Source organism: Zalophus californianus, chromosome 4 (genome assembly GCF_009762305.2).
Source record: "Zalophus californianus isolate mZalCal1 chromosome 4, mZalCal1.pri.v2, whole genome shotgun sequence".
Classification (NCBI taxonomy): Eukaryota; Metazoa; Chordata; class Mammalia; order Carnivora; family Otariidae; genus Zalophus; species Zalophus californianus.
The window spans coordinates 117,131,774-117,151,113 of record NC_045598.1 but is presented as its reverse complement, the minus strand read 5'-3'; positions in this window follow the sequence as shown (position 1 = coordinate 117,151,113).

The window sequence follows — 19,340 nt, the reverse complement described above, 5'->3', positions numbered from 1 at the left end:
GGCCCCTGAAGATCATTTTAAATCCCTGGATCAAACTGTGTCTGGAGTTATGTTCAGTTACAAAGGCCAGTATATCCCCTCCTTTGCTAAGTCAATTTTGGTTCACTTTTATCTCCCATGTAATGGAAAAATCTTGAAATAGGAGGCATCTTTGTGATGGAGATAGTCAAGTCATGATTTGGATGGGCTAATTTTTAAGATGAATGACCAAGGACAGAGATTTGAGAAATATCTACATTCAGGCTCTAGGAAGAGAATGGGAAGCTAAACATGAGGACCAGGCTCTCAGACATGAAAGATATGAATCTGGAGCTTCTCCACATCCAAGGGAGAAGAGGAAGACATCAGCAGTGCCAACTCATGCAGAGCTCAAGGACCATGAGAAAAGTGTGTCTGAAGACTGGGGGTGGGGGGAGGGGAGGGAACATTGATAACATTTGGGATTGCCCTCTCATGGTAGTCACGTGGGTGACAATCTGACCTCCAAGGCTCAGAAATACATGGGAGGAAAAAGTGAAAAACAAAACAAAACGAAACTACTTTCTTTACATTGGAGAAAGGAGGTTTGGCGAGGGCAAGAGTGCCACTTTGGGCAGGGCAACCAGAATGGAGGGAGTTAAGTTCAAAAGGTACTTTTTAAAAAAATTTTATTTATTTATTTGACAGAGAGAGAGAGACAGTGAGAGAGGGAACACAAGCAGGGGGAGTGGGAGGGGGAGAAGCAGTCTTCCCGCTGAGCAGGGAGCCCGATGAGGGGCTCCATCCCAGGACCCTGGGATCATGACCTGAGCCGAAGGCAGACACTTAACGACTGAGCCACCCAGGCGCCCCAAAAGGTACTTTTTAAAAAAGAGGACAGACTTAAAAAGTCTTGTATAGATAGGAGAGAGATTGGAGATACAATACAGAGTAATTCAATGGAGAAGTTTCTGGAAGTGGCTAAAGGAAATAAGACTGAAAAGGAAGGATAGGAAAAGGAAGGAAAAGAAGTAAAAGGAAGAATAAAAGAGAGTTGCTTCTTTTTTTTCTTTAAATTTTTTATTGTTATGTTAATCACCATACATTACATCATTAGTTTTTGATGTAGTGTTCCATGATCCATTGTTTGTGCATAACATCCAGTGCTCCATGAGGAATGTGCCCTCTTTAATACCCACCACCAGGCTAACCCATCCCCCCACCCCCCTCCCCTCTAGAACCCTCAGTTTGTTTCTCAGAGTCCATCGTCAAGACAGCTGCTTCTTGTTTGGAGACAGGAACGAGAGGGGAGGATGGAACCAGGAGCCGTGAGTGGGCCACTTGAGCTCGTTACATTGAGGGAAGAGCTGGTAGAAATGAACATGACAGAAATATTAACCAAAGGGACATACATGCTCTGTCAATTCTCAGCCAATGTGAAATAAAATATTTTTAGAGGAGAAAGAGGAGGGATGAACTGTTATTTAGAGCTCTACTGTTTTGGACAATGGTACAGAGGGCCCTTGTGGAGCTCTGGGTGGCTGAAAGGGACTGGTTTGCCTTATCTCAGGCCTTTCCTCCCTTGCCTAAATACCTGAGAAGGCAGCCCTGGTGTTCGTTTTCCCAAGGTGAGTACGTTTTAAGCAAGAACCAGTCTTAAGCTTCTTGAAATTCTATTAGTGTGCTCTTTGGGAGATACTTAATACCCACTTCCTTATAATGACAGCCATTGGCTGCATGTCCTTTCCACATTCACTGGAACTTTTCAATAATTAACTGTCAGAACTAACTAAGTCCTTCATTCTGTCTGATAGGACAGTCTCAAAGGGAAGTGCTGTCTCGATAGGTGAATGCAGGCCAACCCTAGCAGACCAATTTGGGTTGGGGGAGAGGCTGCTGTGACCCTAATTGTTTCAAAGTTCAGTTCCACACAAAGTAAGAACTCCTCCTAATGCAAGATGCATAGTCAAGGAAGAGCTCCTTTTTGCTGAGACAAGTGACACCATCCGTGTGCCACCTTCTGTGACACATGCTGTTTTTAGAAACACATTAGGGTGTGAGCTCTGGGCAATGTTTCTATCTACATCTAAGACAATGCTAATGTTTTTAACTGAGCATCTAGCTGTGCGGTAAGTTTTTATTTATATTCGTGGTTTTCTTTTTTTTAAAAATATGTTATTTATTTATTTGACAGAGAAAGACACAGCGAGAGAGGGAACACAAGCAGGGGGAGTGGGAGAGGGAGAAGCAGGCTTCCCACGGAGCAGGGAGCTCCGGGGCTCGATCCCAAGACCTGGGACCATGACCTGAGCTGAAGGCCGACGCTTAATGACTGAACCACCCAGGCGCCCTCCCCACCTTTTTATTTTATTTATTTATTTATTTATTATTTATTTATTTATTTATATTCATGGTTTTCAAACTGTGCTGGGAGGAGCTTCTTTGGAAGCTACAGTGGGGAAAGGGTGAGGAAGGAGCCCAGGAAGGGGCTCTGCTGTTTCAAACAGAAGTTTTTGACATCTGAATAGAATTTTATTTAAACAAAGCATCTAAGGGGAAAAAAAGAAAGAAAATCACTATTTTAAATCAACCAAAGCCTATTACCAAATACATTATTAGCAATTAAGCAAGCAATTTTTTTTAAGGGAAGCTATTATCCTGGTCTTTAAATAAGAAACATATTGGATGATAACTTGAGAATGTCAATGCCATTAAAAGTAAACTGCTTTTTTTTTTTTTCAGTTTAAAACCTTAGTGAACCTCCACAGCTGTATCTTTTCCTGCTATAAAAATTATACTTGTATTTTGAAGATATTTCTTACCACTAGGCCTTGCCCAAACACAGCACTTTCAATGGCACATCTAAGATCCCCGAGTCATCGTTAATTCCTTCCTCCCCAGTGTTTCAGTAGCCCTTGTATCTGTATTACCCTACAAGTCACAGTACACACCTTGCCTAAGGTTTGCTTGTGTGCGAGCTTGTCTTTTTTGCAAGACTCTGAGCCTCTGGAGGATTCCCATTCATCTTCATATTCCCAATTGTGCCTGTCTAGGCATGGAGACTTGTAGCGAAGAAACCCTAAATAAATGTTTGTTTTCCTGAATTCTGAGCCGTCATAATTTTTTCCCAATAAGATAAGGTAGCTGAGCAAATATACATCATAATGGAAATGAAATTGCTGCCCATAATAATGAAAAGTATTTAGGGGAATGTTTTCACCTATTTGGAGAAGTCATGGATGACAAAAATCACTGTGGTAAAGAACAGGACAAAATCCTATTCAGGCCTAACCTCTCTTGACTATTCTGTTTCTGGAAACTGTGAAAGTATCTTGTATGATAGCTACCAGGATATCTGAGGTAGAGTTGACCTATTCAAAGGACTCAAGGGCTTTGAAATATCTTCATCATCTTGAGTCATTGTTGACCAGGTGCTTATTTTCCTGTCTGTGTAACTCAGATGATCTTTGAGGTCCCTTCTAATTCTAGGTTTTATGGATATCTGCATTCTATGCCTCCTACATCTTTCTTTACCTTTTAAAAAAGATTTTAATTTTAAGTAATCTCTACACCCAACATGAGACTTGAACTCACAACCCTGAGATCAAGAGTCACACGCTCTACCTACTGAGCCAGGCACCCTCATTTTGATTTAAGAAGAAAGTCTTTGAACTTATTTGAATAGCTGAGTTTGTGGATGAAAGTGCCATATATTTGTATACAATTTTCATTACGGAAATACATGTCAGACTGATCATTTGTCAATGATGAGAAATCCTTAAGCTGGCTTTATTTTTCTATGTTCATGGAGCCTGAGTAATATGTAACAATGATTTACTTGGTTCAGTTGTGTCTATATTAGATTGGGTAGGGAAAGACTCTTGGGAACACCACCTAAGGATGGCCATATTCTAATGCCTGGCACCTATGAATATCTTACCTAATATGGCAACAGGGACTTTGCAGAGGTGATTAAGTTAAGGATTTTGAGATAAATCATCTGCGATTATCCAAATGGACCCAGTGTAATCACAAGGGTCTTATAAAAGGAAGACAGGAGACCAGAGTCAGTAGTAGGAGATATGATGATGGGACCAGAGGTTGGGCTGATGTAATCAGGCCATGAGCCGAGGAGTGTGGACAGAAGCCAGAAGAGACAAAGCATAGATTCAGCTCTGGAGTCTCCAGAATGAACCAGCACTGACCACACCTTGAGTTTAGCCTTGTGACACTCATTCCAGGCTTCTGACCTCTAGAACTGTAAGAGATTAAATCTGTATTGTTTGAAGTCACCAAGTTTGAGGTAACTTGTTAAGGTAGCTATAGGAAATATGTATACCCATAATTCATTTGAAAGTCTGTTATGCTGTTGTACCATATCTATCTATCATCTATCTATCATCTATCTATCTATCTATCTATCTATCTATCTATCTATCTATCTATCTATCTATCTAATCTATCTATTCCCTGTTACTTCTCCCTGAAGTAAGCTCACAGACCAAAACCTAGGAAAATGGAAACACATGAATACAGTAAGTTTCACTGGAAGTGAGACATGCTGGTAAGTGTAAAAAATATATATATTTTCTTGTCTGTATCCCTTCCTTCCATTAGGCTTCCGGTATCTTTGACGGGAAGGTTCCAGTTGCTGTTGGAAAATGGGTGCTAATTAGAAGGCTTACTCCTGAAATAATATACAACTCTTGGTAGAATTGTTGATGTCATCACAGGATCAGTGGGGGCACTTTGATGTTTTACAAAGGAGTGTGTTTTATTCAGACTATTTTGGTTACAAAAAACACAGATTGTAGATTCAATCAACTTAGTTTGTGGAGTTAGACTTTTTTTTTAAGTGGAAGTGGATTGTTAAGTATGGCAAGTATAAATTTTTTTCACAATGCTGCAATGAAGGAAATTAATATTTTCTAAGTCATAAATTTTGCTTGGTCCCCACTTGCCAGAGTTGGTAGGGAATTTACAACTAGTCATGGTTGCACTCTTCTCTCTTCCCCAGAGTTCTAAGAATCTGGGAAAGAGTCCCAAGAACACCAGATCCAGTATACACAACTGTCTCTGCTTGCATCATACTGGTGTCCCATTGGCCAAAGTAGTCATATGGCTGGGCCCAGAGTCAAGTGAATAGAGGGTATTACAGAAGTCCATAAACACTGAGAGAGTGGGGTTCATTGGGGGGGGTCACACTCCAAACATTCAGCACAGACTGACCTAGCTCATCCACTTACACCAGGTGACTTCAGGTTAAATTTCTCTGTCATGCATTTTTTAGCATTTGGTGCCTCTTCTCTCTATGTTTTATTAGACTGTGAATGCCTGAGGTAGAAACCATATGGGTCTGGTTCAATGCCATATCATTACCAAAAGGCACAGTGCCTGGAATATTACAGGAAGAGGTCCTCTTGCCCAAGGAGAATGTGACCATGTAGACTATTATGTGACACAAACATGTCCTACTAGGTTGCCCTGTAAGCAAGTTTTTCTCAGACCTAGCAGTCCCTGGGTTGGACACTCCTTGTACAGAGAGCTTAGGAAGAACTTTGAGGTGATAAGTCTTCAGCATTAATTGAGGGAGCTCAGATCAGGTTATAGGAGGATCAAGTCCTAGGTCAGACCAAGTCCCATAGCACTTTTCCAGTTCCTCCTATCAAGAGCCATCCCATTCATCAAACAGTTCTTTGATGCTCATTTGGTTCCCCAATGGGTTCTCAACTAAAAAGAGAGATTTCCCTCTTTATCAAGTATCACATCCCTCCTCTCCCATACAAATCAGTGTCGTATGGATTAGTTGATATAATCAACTCTCCAAAGTTGACCAATGACTTGGGGTTGGGGAGAAGCAAGGCCGAGTAGACTGAAGATGGGTTTTAGAATAAGACAACCCTGGTTGTGAACTTGGATTCTGCTGCTTCTTATCTGCCTGGTCTTGGCCAACTTGCTAAACTTCTATGGGTCTTTGTTTCACCATTTGCAAATGGTTATAATAATATCTTCCTTTTAGGGTTTTGATGAAGATGAAATTAATGACATAAATAGAACTACCTTCTTCCCCCATCCCCCTGCCTTCCCTTACCTCTCTGTTTGTCACACACTGACTGGTATTAAGGATTCTTACAAGGACGGATACAGGCCTTGAGAAGACATATTGTGGTATTAAAGTGGGGATTGAGCATGAAGCATTTTGGTATACTCGATTAAAACAGTTTTACTCTTAGGGAAGAAAAAAATTTTTAAATTGTTTATTTTTAGAATCTTAGTGAAGGCCCCAAGCTAAGAACAGGGTTCCCTATTTATTAAGTGCAAAAAGATGAAACATGAAATGAGAATAATGTATCTTAAAAGCTTATATGTACTGACTTGGGGTGGTTAAGTACTCATCTACATAAGGATTCTGTGCCTTTCTTGTAAGTGGTTGTAAAATACAGATAAAATTGGAAAGAGACCAAAGTACCACTCATTATGAAGGAAAAGACTGTTATTTTGGTATGGAAAAGAACACAATGATAATTTTTAGATTTTATTTCCGTTTTTATTGAAGAATAAAATGGGAAGATTTTATATTCAATCATCTTTTGAAGCTGATGGTTTGGATAATACATAGGATGTTCAAGATCCAAGTGGCAAAGTAGACATGCATTAGAATGATGGCTGAAATTCACTGAATAATTTTGGAGAAATCATTTTTATAAGTGCTTTGTCCAGGTGCCCCAAAGGCTGTATCATCAGGGAAACCTTGTATCTTGCACTTATTCCACTATATTGCTGCTCATATAGCTTTAAGAACTATTATTTAGTTTAAATAGTTTCTTCCTCACATTTAGACTTGTATTTCCATGGACCTCTTTTGATATTATTTGCTTCACATTGGAGTGGTTTCTAATGAAACCATCACTAAACTATATGGGATTATGTTATAAAATCACTGGAACTCGAAATGAAAGGAGAATATCCAATCAAAACTATTTTGGAAACGTGTTTTTGGAAGAAAGGATTTATAATGTGCCCGAAGCCTCTGTCTTTGCTTCTTAACGCATGTCTTTGGTTTTCTATTAGATAACCTTCCAATTCTAGATAATTCTTAGTATTTTCTAATATAATTTATTTATCTTAATGAACTACATATAGTAGTTTAAATTCTTTCTTTAAAAATTATTTATTTCCCCTGCACTGTGATTTTATGCCTGAACATTTTATTTACTGTCCTGTTCCAGCAAGTTTTTATGGGTGTTATGGATGGAATGCTTTGGTCTGCTCAAAATTCATGTGTCAACAGCTTAAACCCCAACGTGATGGTTTAGGAGGTGGGGCCTTTAGGAGGTAATTAGGTTTAGATGTGTCCTGAGGGTACAGCTTCATGATGGAATTAGTGTCCTTACAAGAAGAGGAAGACAGCTCTTTTTCTCTCTCACATTGAGGTAGAAGAAGGCAACTGTTGCAAACCAGCAGAGGCCTCTCATTAGGAACCTAGTAAGTCAGCCTCTCCATCTTGGACTTCCCAACCCCTGAAACTGAGAAATAAATGTCCGTCGTTTAAGCCACTCAGTCTGTGGTATTTTGTTATAGCAGCCAGAGCTGATTAAGACATGGATTTTCTCTCCTTTTAAAGAAAGCTGGATTTGCTCAGCTCCTTGTTAACCATCCCTAAGTGGAATGCAGCTGAAAAACAAGGGAAAATGTTAGTCAGTTGATGAAGCTGTCTAGCCAGGTGGGGAGGGGAACACAAGGTTAGTACACACCAATGAAAGTTTGCCAAAGATGATGAGTGGGTGATGTGAACATGCCCTGATAAAAACCTGAAGAATGTTCCAGAAGTAGCATATCAAAAAAAACCATGATTTTTTTTTTCTCCAAAGTAATGAGTCATCCGATTGTTTTGGTGTCACAGCCATGGCCATTTTAGTATCTTCCTGTGATTGATGGTTTTGTCATCATTTTGCAAGTAAATTTTTAAAAAAGTTGTTATATTTGATACACTAATGAACTGCCAAATGAGAACATCTGTTGTTTTCCTGTTATTCACAAATTCTGTTAATCTTAAAAATAGACCTATTGAATTTGTTGGAGATGGTTTATTAATTTTATGAACTCATGGCATTATTTTCTTATTACTTTGATATCCATCGGTAGGCCCCGGAGAATTAAATCAAAGACTGGAAAGCTCTTCCCTCCTTTCCACTTGTCCTCTCTCTCGTCCATCATTATTACTATGTGGCCAGTAAGGCCCAGGGTCAGCAATACTGAACTCCCTTATAAATTTGAAGGAGATATATTGATTTCAACTGTCTGGAAATACATCTTAAGAATGGAGATAAGCAATGAAAGGACAATTATTAAATAGTCAATAATGACATTCCCTTGGATAGTGAACTGGGAAAAATCCCCCTTGGCTTCTTGCAGAATTTGCCACTTAACATTCTACGTTTGTGTTGATAAACGACTTCAGCCCAGTATTTTCCTTTTTGATGCATGCAGGTTTCCTGGAAGGGATGAACCAGAGGAGAGGCAGGCTTTCCAGTTGAAAATTCCTTATAGTTGAAATTTTAGCAGAATCTTTAGTTCGTGCAAGAGGGATATAAACCACAAATAGGGTGTACCCTCAGGATTTACTGGCGAAATGAAAATAAGAAAATCACCTTTAGAGATAATTTGTTGCTGATGAGACTAGGAAGAAAGCCTTTTAAATCATATGAAAAAATTCTCCAGGAGGTAATACGAATATAATTTAATAAACTTGGTCTAATTAATGATGACATTTATTATTGTTGAGACAGGAGGGTGATATTCTGTATGGAGATTGGAAAAGAAATAAGGACGAGGAAGAATTTTTCAATATTTCTTGAGTACAGAACAGTTACTGGTGACTTCAGAAGAAATATTTTCCCTAGAGCAGAGAATCAAAATTTCTCATGAAACTATATATCATACCAGTTCCACTGCCATTGTAAATGCATAATTTTGGCTTTTTGGTTTCCAAATATGAATCGTGGTATACTAATGAGAATCCTCTTGTGAGCAAGTGGCAGAAATCAACGCATACTAACTTGGGTACAAAGAGTTCATATGGGCTCATTCCAGAGGCTTCATGCATGTGTGCAGGTCCCACACTCAGGAGAGAGGTGCCCTTGGAGTGTAAGGCTCTGTGGTTGCCACTGGTATTTTTTTTTTTTAAAAGATTTATTTATTTGACAGAGAGAGAATGAGAGAGAGCACGAGAGGGAAGAGAGTCAGAGGAAGAAGCCGACTCCCTGCTGAGCAGGGAGCCCGATGTGGGACTCAATCCTGGGACTCCAGGATCATGACCTGAGCCAAAGGCAGTCACTTAACCAACTGAGCCATCCAGGCGCCCGCCACTGGTATTCTTAATAATTTTACCTTTGAATTTGTGTTTGTAAGTGAAATCGGATGGGGCAATGGAGCCTGGGCAGGACACGTGGAGCTTTGGCTCATGGGCACCCCTACCTCCCCAGGATGTGTTCTCCACTGCCCTCTTCTCCCGTCCCTGGTGCTCAGATATGGGATTGCCAAATTTAGCGAAAATAAAAACAAAAAACAAAACAGGATGCACAGTTATATCTGAATTTCAGAAAACAATGAATCATTTTTAAGGTATGTCAAATATTGCATGAGACATATGCAGACAGATCTGAAATCCAAATTTCACTGGGTGTGCAGTATTTTATGGGACACCTCACTCAGCGCCAAGCTACCGACCAGGCCTCAGCCGGAAGCGGGCAGGGAGATGGAAAAACGGGAGGAATGGGGTTGAGCGCACGTGGCCTTGGGGCGGGGCAGGCGTCGTGCGTCGGCTCCCGGCTGGTGGCGCTGTGCGCTCCAGTGGGAGGTGAGCTTGTCGCCCACCTCGCCTTCGGATGCACCGCGCGTCCTGGCGCGGAAGTTGCCTTTAGAGGGTGCCCCGTTTACGGTGGGACGGGCAGATCTGAGTTCGTCTCCAGTGAGACGGGGGTATGACCCCGGACCTAAGTTCCGGCTCAAGAGCCTTGAGGGTCAGGGCTGGTTCGCCCGGATCCCCGCCCCTGCGTCCCCCACCCACCCCACCCCGCTCGGGGAGTGCGACATTAACCATCAAACAACAACAACAGCAACAACAACAACAACAAAAACAGCGTGACGGATCCAGAATGAGACCGCGGAAGAAAGGCAAACACCTTATATTTTAGTATCTTTAATGACACGTTTTTCCTGTTTTTGAACAAGAGGCCCCATAATTTTATTTTGCATCATAGCAGGTCCTGGGCTCGTTTCACAGGGAAGAGCTGTGGTATTTACGCAGTTTACTGCAGGTGGAGACAACATTGATGGAATTCTCTCCAGCTCACTTTTCTGCTTCTTTATGAACTTCCAGTTTCTTCTTAGAGCACAGCGGCCAGGACCTTACTGACTCACCGTAACAGCCAGGATCAAAGGAGAAAGTTCCAGTTTGAATAATGTTGAGACACAGTCTGATTACTCCAGCTTTGGTTCCCTGTATCCCCTTGGACCATTCTTGGCAAGTGAAGTGCCCATCGCGCAGCCCCGAGTTCTGCATGAGGTCACCTCCCTGTTAGCAGGAGAACATGGAAGAAGGGGGTAGAACCAACCTAGTTACTTTGGGGAAGTCACTGGGAGATGATTTTCTTTTCTTTTTTCTTTTCTTTTCTTTTCTTTTCTTTCTTTCTTTCTTTCTTTCTTTCTTTCTTTCTTTCTTTCTTTCTTTCTTTCTTTCTTTCTTTCTTTCTTTCTTTCTTTCTTCTTTCTCCTTTCTTTCTTTCTTTCTCTTTCTTTCTTTCTTTCTCTTTCTTTCTTTCTTTCTTTCTCTTTCTTCTTTCTTTCTTTCTTTCTCTTTCTTTCTTCTCTTTTTTCTTTCTTTCTTTCTCTTTCTTTCTCTTTCTTTCTTTCTTTCTTTCTTTCTTTCTTTCTTTCTTTCTTTCTTTCTTTCTTTCTTTCTTTCTTTCCTTTCCCTTCCCTTCCCTTCCCTTCCCTTCCCTTCCCTTCCCTTCCCTTCCCTTCCCTTCCCTTCCTTCCCTTCCCTTCCCGTCCCTTCCTTCCCTTCCCTTCCCTTCCCTTCCCTTCCCTTCCCTTCCCTTCCCTTCCCTTCTTCCCTTCCCTTCCCTCTTTTTCCTTTCCTTTCCTTTCCTTTCCTTTCCTTTCCTTTCCCTCTGGTTAGGATTGAAAGAAATAGGCTTCGGATCGTGGAGTTAGAGCTCAGTCCAGCTGTTATTGAATTATTGACATTTTCCAGGAGGTGTCAGGAGGAAAAGAGGAGGAGCTTTGAGGGACTGAGTAGTGTAATTGTGCAGTTGTCATGGTGACTTGTGGCTGGGAAAATTGTTCTGTGTTGGTTCCATTGCACCAGATGTAAGTGTAGCAGAGCATAAATCAATTTCCTAGGAAATTATTCTAAAGGCGTGTCCCAACTTCAGAGGGAGTCAGAGGCAGTTTCCTTTTCTGTGTCTAAGAGAGCACGATTCTTGCTTTCTCTTATACACACCTATAATGGCTCATTATTTTTGCCAGTCCTTTGCACACACACAAAAAAGCAGGTAATACTTTGAGGTAAGAGAAGTGTCGAATGGATTTTGGCTGACATACTAAGGTCAGTCTCTTGATGATTTTTGACTGTAAAGAAAAAAAAAATACTTTTGACCTCAATCTAACTTGAAACTTCCCTGTGACAGTAACTAGATCAATTTATAAAGAATAAAACATTAATGGCAAGGTTCATCTCAGGGCATGGTGCTACAAATAGTATTTTTTTTTTTTTGAGTGCTAATGTAAATTAGCACTCAAATTTCCCTTGTTCATTGCCAGTATGTAGGAAAATGATTGACTTTTGTTTATTAACCTTCTATCCTGACTCCTTGCTATAATTACTCATTAGTTCTGGGAGGTTTTTTTGATCATTCTTTCGGATTTTCTACATTGATGATCATGTCATCTATGAGCAAAGAGTTTTATTCTTCTTTCCTGTTATGGACTGAACATTTGTGTCCCCAAAATTCATATGTTGGAAATCATAACCACTATGCCCCTTCCCCCCCAGATAGTGATATTGGGATGTGAAACTTTGGGGAGGTAATTAAGTCATATAGGATGAGTCCTCATGAATGAGATCACGGTCCTTAGACAAGAGACCCAAAGAGCTCTCTAGCTCTCTTTCAGCCATATGAGAATACAAAAAGACAGTAGTCTGCAACTGGGGAGAGGATTCTCACCGGAACCTGATCCTCTGGGACCCTGATCTTGGACTTCTAACCTCCAGAATGGTGAGAAATAAATTTTTGTATTTTTATAAGCCAGAATACCCGGTCTGTGGTATTCTGTTATAGCAGCCCAAACTAAGACACTTCTCAATCAGAATACTTTTTATTTCCTTTTCTTGTCTTACTGCATTAGCTAGGAATTCCAATGAAATGTTGAAAAGGAGTGGTGAGAGAGGACATCTTTACCTTGTTTCCAAGAGTGAATATTCAAAGTACCATTTCAGAGGTCATCATTTAGCTTGATTAAAAAAAAACCTTTTGTGTTTTCCATATTGACAAGGATGAAAAGATAATGCCCAGGATTGGTGAGAATGTCTGGCTAAAGATATTCTATCACCCTCATCATAAGATTAGAAACTGATACATTTTCAGGAGACTTCTGATCTGGACTGTCTTCCCACATTTAAAATTTAGCCATTAAATTTCTAGGCAATGCTCCCACAAGTGCAAATATTTAAGAATAAATATTGCAATATTGTTTTTAGCAACAAAAAATTGGAAACAATTGATTTATCCATCATAACAATGGATCAAATAAATTATGATATATTCACATAGTGGAATATACTATTCAGCCTTTAAAAAGAATACTAGATCTCGACTATGTATTGACATTGGGAAGATATCAGTAAAATACGTTATTGGGTTAAAATGCAAGTTGCAGAACAGAATATATAGTATGATTCTATTTGTGTAAATAAAGGATGTTTATAAGTATGCTAATATAAGCACAGACAATATTTAGTAGAATTTATGAGAAATTGTTACCATTAGTTACCTCTGATTGGGAATGAGTAGATCACTTGAAAAGAAAGAAGATTATTTCTATTTATTTTATATTTTCTATATATTAATGGAAACCATATAAAATATTTCGAATTGGGGGAAGAAAACTATTGCAATTTAAAAACTGTAATGGATTTATGAAACATTCGGGGCCTGTGCCTTATAAATTACTAACAAAATATTTTTTCTCTACTGATTTGCCTCTGGCCACTTAAAATAGCAAAATATTCTTTTTATTTATTTTGAAATCTTATATTCCCTCATCAGAGTTTAGAAAGGATTTTTTTTTTTTGGTGACTCCGTAATATATATTAAAACATCATTGAAGCCTCCAAATATTCTTTGGTGTTTTGTTTGTTTTGTTTTTAAGGTCTGTCGGGATGTAATTAATCTGTTTCCCCTTTTCCTTGAGGGGGTTGACATGTTGAAGGACTTTCTTTTAAATGGGAGGGGGGCTTAAATATGCTTATATGTAGGGGAGAAAGAGTAAGAAAGAGGCAAAGATTAAAGATTAGGGTAGAATCCCAAGAATGGGTGGATGAATAAATGCAGAGATTATTTGGAGTGGAGAAAATCAGAGAGAATTTTGACAGATGATTATTCATCTGCTATTTGGAGTTTTGACAGCTGTGGGAGCATATGAGGGGTGCCAGGGCAGACCTATGTTTGTAAATGTCTTACAATGGGCTGTCTGGGAAAAAGTGCCCTGATTGTAGTGTTATGCCCGTTTCTGTGGCATCAATGCTCCCACCAGGGTCAATTTCAGGATACCAATGGTTTAACAATGGGTTTATCACATTCCTAGAGATTTATTAATCAGAATTCATGAGCTGACAGAAGGGTGGAAGACATGAACAGACATTTCTCCAAAAAAGATATACAAATGGCTAACACATATGAAAAAAAATGCTCAACGTCACTTGGCATTGGGGAAATACAAATCCAAACCACAATGAGATACCACCTCACACCAGTCGGAATGACTAAAATTAACAACTCAGGAAACAACAGATGTTGGTGAGGAGGCAGAGAAAGGGGAACCCTCTTACACTGCTGGTGGGAATGCAAACTGGTGCAGCCACTCTGGAAAACAGTATGGAGGCTCCTCAAAAAGCTAAAAATAGAGCTACCCTATGACCCAGCAATTACACTACCAGGTATTTATCCAAAGGATATAAACAAAGTGAATCAAAGGCACCTATGCACCCCAGTGTTTATAGCAGCAATGTCCACAATAGCCAAAATATGGAAAGAGCCCAGATGTCCATTGACTGATGAATGCATAAAGAAGATATGGTGTATATATGCAATGGAACATTACTCAGCCATCCAAAAGAATGAAATCTTGCCATTTGCACTGACATGGATGGAACTAGAGGGTATTATGCTAAGTGAAATAAGACAGAGAAAGACAAATACCATATGATTTCATTCATATGTGGAATTTAAGAAACAATGCAGATGAACATAGGGGAAGGGAAGGAAAAATAAAATAAGAGGAAAATAGAGAGGGAAGCAAACCATAAGAGACTCCTAAGTATAAGAAACAAACTGAAGGTTGCTAGAGGGGAGGTGGGTGGGGTGATGGGGTAACTGGGTGATGGGCATTAAGGAGGGCACTTGAAGTAATGGCCACTGGGTGTTATATGCAACTGATGAATCACTAAATTCTACCCTTGAAACTAATTATATGTCTATGTGTGTATATATATATATATATGTATATATATATGTCTATGTGTATATATATATATATATATATATACACACACACACACACACACACACACACACACAAACACATACCTACTTTGGAAGGACCCAGCTCAGCCTATAATATATATCAATGAAACAGAGTTGGCAATGGGGGCTTAAAGATGAGGGAGGAAGGGAAAGAGACAAGGTTGAACCAGATATTTGATTCTTTTGTGCTGTCCTCCTTGCCCTGCCCCACCCCTACTTTCACCTTGCCTAGACTACCCCTCATCCTACCAAGTGGTGTGGTGCCTGGAGAAACTCATGGGTAAAAGGTACTAGAAAACAGAATTCTAGGTTGAGTTTATGCATCAGCAAGCCAGATTTGGCCATGCTCAAAATGAGGAAATTTGGTAAGACAGGTAGAAAGCTGACAGTTGCTTTATTTTGATAGAGGTCATGTGAAGGTGTCTTTCCAGAACTCCCCTCTGCGTACTTTCTCACTGGAAATCAGGCGTACACATGAAGGCCACAGCAAACCACAGGAGCCCACTGAGTTTCCAGGCCCCTGCATCTGCTCTCCCATCTCACTGGTACTTCTCCCAGTGTTGCTTTGCATGGAGAATGGCAAGAATCAGCATTCATCCTCTGTGAGCCCACTTGAATATATTTTCCAAAATATCATTGAATTATCTGATTCTGTTTAAAATTATCATGAGAGTCAATTTACAAATAAGGGAGCTGCTATTTGCCAAATGTGGCTGCATTAAATTGACTTGGTACTGAAGCACATATGCTATGGGAAAAATAAAAACATTTATGTGAACCTCATTGAAACATTTTGGGATCGGCTGCTCTGAAGTGTAGTACCTTTACCTGTTATGACATTTTCAGTATGTTATTTTACCTGCCTTTTTTTTTTTTTTAATCTGTTGCTGCTTTTGGCAAAGACTTCCTGACTTTCTAATTGCCCTAAATTTCTTTTCTTGTTGAAGACATGTTAAACAATTGAATTCATTATCTTAGAAATTAATAAGACTTTCGTTTTTTTAGCAACTGCCCATCATGGCAGAGCTCCCAAGGAAGTATTAATCCAAAGAAAAATGTTACATATCTAATTAGATTCAGTGAGAAGAGAATAAAATTTCAGATTTGAGAATGGAAGGCTGTTACAAATGGCTGGAATTGAATCTGGTCCCTCCCTAAATTCATATGTTGAAGCCCTAACCCCCTATGTGATGGTATTTGGAGGTGGGGCTTTTGGAAGGTAAGTGGGTTTAGATGAGGTCATGAGGGTGGGGTCCTCAAAATGGGATTAGTGCCCTGCAAGAAGAGACCAGAGCTTGCTTTCTCTCTTTCTGTAGGATTCAGGAAGGGCTATGTGAGCACACAGAGAAGGCAGTAGTCTATGTGTCAGGAAGTGGCTCCTCACCAGGAATGAAATCTGTCAGCCCCTTGATCTTGGATTTTCCAGCTCCAGAACTGTAAGAAATAAATGTCTGTTGTTTCAAGCCCATCCAGTCTACTTTGTTATAGCAGCCTGAGCTGATGGGGACACAAATATTCATACATGATGATCATATCTGAGAGCACTCTGCAAATCCAAGCTTTCTGAACTTCAGGGTAGGGAAAGCATCCAGTCCATGTAAACACTCTGTTCCTTATTAGCTCAAACCCAAATGCTGATCAGTCTCTTTGTGCTGTCATGATCACATTAGTATCCCCAAAATAGGATCAAAGTAAAAACATGAATCAGCAACTTGGCATTGAGATTTCTTTGTGTTCTATGTGGTCTAGCCCTCTGTGAGGCACTGGGTATGCAATGGTCAATAAGACACAAATGGTCCCTGATGTTGTTGTGCTATATGTTTTTTGGGAGATAATGAGAAAATAGACAATATGAGGACAAATGTTCTGAAGGCAGAGGACCTGGATGCAGTGGGAGATCCAGGAGCTCGTAGAAGGAATGTAGAGAGAAGCTGAGACTGAAGGTGGTCAGGAGCAGGAAAGGTTAAATGGAGGAAGAGTTCCAGGCAAGGAACTGTTTGAGAAACTGAAATAATTTCTTTGTGCCTAGAACAAAGTGAGGAGAGAGTGTCATCAGAGATGAACCTGAAAAAATTACCCCCATATAGATGATGCAGAGGCTTGTAAGCCACAGGAATTTGAAATTATTTTAAGGGCACTGATGAACCATGGAAGTTTAATGGCAAAAACTTGATCATACTGAATTTAGAAAGATCTTTTCTTGTTTCTGTGTGAAATGGATTGGACTGGAACAAGAAAAAAAAAAGCCAATGATTTCCAGTACTGGAAAAGTTGTAACAATCTAGGATGGATGATAGAACTGGGCAGAATTTGAAGTATTTAGGAAGTAGACTCACTTTGGTAATTGGATGCTGGATGAGGTGAGGAAGAAGGAGAAGTCAAGGAAGACATCTGGATTTCTGATAATTATAATTTTGATAAAATGAAGGAAAACAATGACTTAGTGGACCTTTTAAAAAGGTCTGTGAGGGCCTTGTGAGAACAGACTGAAGTGGCCTGAAGAGTTAGTGGGGAGGTGAAGAAATGGGGTTAAGTGGGGGGGAGCATTCTTTATTAGAGCACTATTCACCGAAACCCATCATTGCCCACTTGCCACATAGTATATCGTTGGGAGAGAATGATGTGTGGGAATACCAAAGTATTATGTTTCTATGCTGCAGGGCAGGTGGACTTCCAGAATGGCGATTCTGTGGATTGATGATATTTCTCATAATATTCTTATAGGTTGTGGTGAGGTTGGGACAGAGCGGATTTTTGACAGATCTTCACTCCTGTCATTCAAACTCTATTGTATTGGATCAGGAGTGGCCCAACTTAGCAGCTGCTTACATAGAGGCCAGAGGCCCCAAATCCCTGTTATATAGCCTTCAGTTAATTGAAAATAAAAAGATAGATCTGGTTGAACATCCAGTCAACCAATTCTTTTGGCCTCACCCTAGGAAGGGTTGGGAAACAGTATGCTTTCTTCTGGCTTCCCAAAGAAGTAACACTGCTCAGAGAAATTTCAAAAGCCCTTACTCAGTGAAGAGTTATTTCTGTACCTTACAGTCTCAGTTCTTCTAAAACTGGAATGGATGTCTCAGAGGGAAGCTGCCACAGGAAGCAGTCCTAGGTAAATTTCTTGGGAAGGAGTCAAGTTATGACCTCCAACATGGCCCATTTTTTTTGCCCCACCCCCTTTCTCTGCCTACACAGTCCAGAGTTTGGTGGACAATCCCATCCCTTCCTCTAACTCACCAGTCCCGGGGAGGTTCCTTTATGGCACACGTGTTCCACCTCTGGCCTGTCAGATGGGCCCTCCAGTCAAACCTTCTACTCACTAATTCAGTGTGATCCCAGTCCACCCCACCGACTGTGGCCTTTGCCTCTGTTCTCAACCTGGTGGTGCCGACATGCGTCCCTCTGACTCAGTTTTGATTCTGTTCTCCTGGGGTTGTCATGAACACACTCTGCCCTTGCCCATGCCTTGCTTCTCTGTGGCCAATTTGTACACTGCTATGTAGACTGTGGGGTATCTGGAGACTTTTGTGACTGACATTATTCGTGTTTGACCATATAAGAAGATGGAAAGTGGTCTAAACCAACTAACTAGAATTTAAATAAAAACTTGAAACATTAAAAACAACAACCACAGAAACCAAAAATAAAGTTTATGGTCATTTAAGTTTAAAAAAAAAAGAGAGTGACCTAAACAACCTTAGTTTTTTATTTACCTATTTGTTTGCTCATTTCATAATCATAGATTGGGGAGGCTCAGACATGTAAGTTAGATGTGTTTTTGAAAGTTCTCTGCAAGATAATTTTAAAATGCTCAGAGGTTGAGGGCTTGGAAGAGGGATAGTTAGCCTGGGGAACTCAAATAAAAGTCAACTTAGTAGTTCAAGTGAGAAATAAGAGTCAGCTTATTTATTTATTTTTAAAGATTTTATGTATTTATTTTTGAGACAGAGAGAGAGAGAGAGGGAGAGAAAGAACAAGCATGAGCAACGGAAAGGTCAGAGGGAGAAGCAGACTCCCTGCTGAGCAGGGTGCCTGTTGTGGGGCTCAGGGCTTGATCCCAGGACCCTGGGATCATGACCTGAGCTGCTGAAGACAGACGCTTAACTGACTGAGCCACCCAGGTGCCCAAGAGTCAGTTTAATAGTTTAAGGTGAGAAATGATAAAGATGTGAAGTAGAACAGCTGGGATAGATTTGAGACATTTCAATGCTATAATCAGCAGGACTGGGTGACAGAATATTGGGGAAGAGGGTGCAAATAGTTGAAGACAACAGAGGTTGATGTCCCATTTACAATGGTGGTTACTGAATAGAGAGAAACTAAATGACAGTGACTTTAGTTCTTTACATGTTGAATTTCAGGTGCTTATAGAAAGACTGAGGAGTGAAGTCTGGTCAGCAATCAAAGTGATCTGTATAGAGTCAGGGATGACAGTTCAAGGCTAAGGATTAACATTAATAATCTACTTAGTTTTTAAAATATATTTGCTTATGTCTATGCTTTCAATTTGAAAATTAATCAATCTGAGGCAGTTTTCAAAGATATTGGCACACCATAAAATTAAAAAAAACTTAA